Source organism: Hordeum vulgare, chromosome 4H (genome assembly GCF_904849725.1).
Source record: "Hordeum vulgare subsp. vulgare chromosome 4H, MorexV3_pseudomolecules_assembly, whole genome shotgun sequence".
NCBI lineage: Eukaryota > Viridiplantae > Streptophyta > Magnoliopsida > Poales > Poaceae > Hordeum > Hordeum vulgare.
In genome coordinates this window covers 58177059-58178154 of record NC_058521.1, presented here as the reverse complement: position 1 = coordinate 58178154, position 1096 = coordinate 58177059, and positions in this window count along the sequence as shown.

Sequence of the window (1096 nt, the reverse complement as noted above, 5' to 3'; positions counted from 1 at the left end):
ACTGTTGGAATTATGCCCTAGAGGCAATAATAAATGTATAGTTATTATTATAATTCCTGTATCAAGATAATAGTTTATTATCCATGCTATAATTGTATTGAATGAAGACTCATTTACATGTGTGGATACATAGACAAAACACCGTCCCTAGCATGCCTCTAGTTGGCTAGCCAGTTGATCGATGATAGTCAGTGTCTTCTGATTATGAACAAGGTGTTGTTGCTTGATAACTGGATCACGTCATTGGGAGAATCAAGTGATGGACTAGACCCAAACAAATAGACGTAGCATGTTGATCGTGTCATTTTGTTGCTACTGTTTTCTGCGTGTCAAGTATTTATTCCTATGACCATGAGATCATATAACTCACTGACACCGGAGGAATGCTTTGTGTGTATCAAACGTCGCAACGTAACTGGGTGACTATAAAGATGCTCTACAGGTATCTCCGAAGGTGTTAGTTGAGTTAGTATGGATCAAGACTGGGATTTGTCACTCCGTGTGACGGAGAGGTATCTCGGGGCCCACTCGGTAATACAACATCACACACAAGCCTTGCAAGCAATGTAACTTAGTGTAAGTTGCGGGATCTTGTATTACGGAACGAGTAAAGAGACTTGCCGGTAAACGAGGTTGAAATAGGTATGCGGATACTGACGATCGAATCTCGGGCATGTAACATGCCGAAGGACAAAGGGAATGACATACGGGATTATACGAATCCTTGGCACTGAGGTTCAAACTATAAGATCTTCGTAGAATATGTAGGATCCAATATGGGCATCCAGGTCCCGCTATTGGATATTGACCGAGGAGTCTCTCGGGTCATGTCTACATAGTTCTCGAACCCGCAGGGTCTGCACACTTAAGGTTCGACGTTGTTTTATGCGTATTTGAGATATATGGTTGGTTACCGAATGTTGTTCGGAGTCCCGGATGAGATCACGGACGTCACGAGGGTTTCCGGAATGGTCCGGAAACGAAGATTGATATATAGGATGACCTCATTTGATTACCGGAAGGTTTTCGGAGTTACCGGGAATGTACCGGGAATGACGAATGGGTTCCGGGGGTTCACCGGAGGGGGGCAACCCAC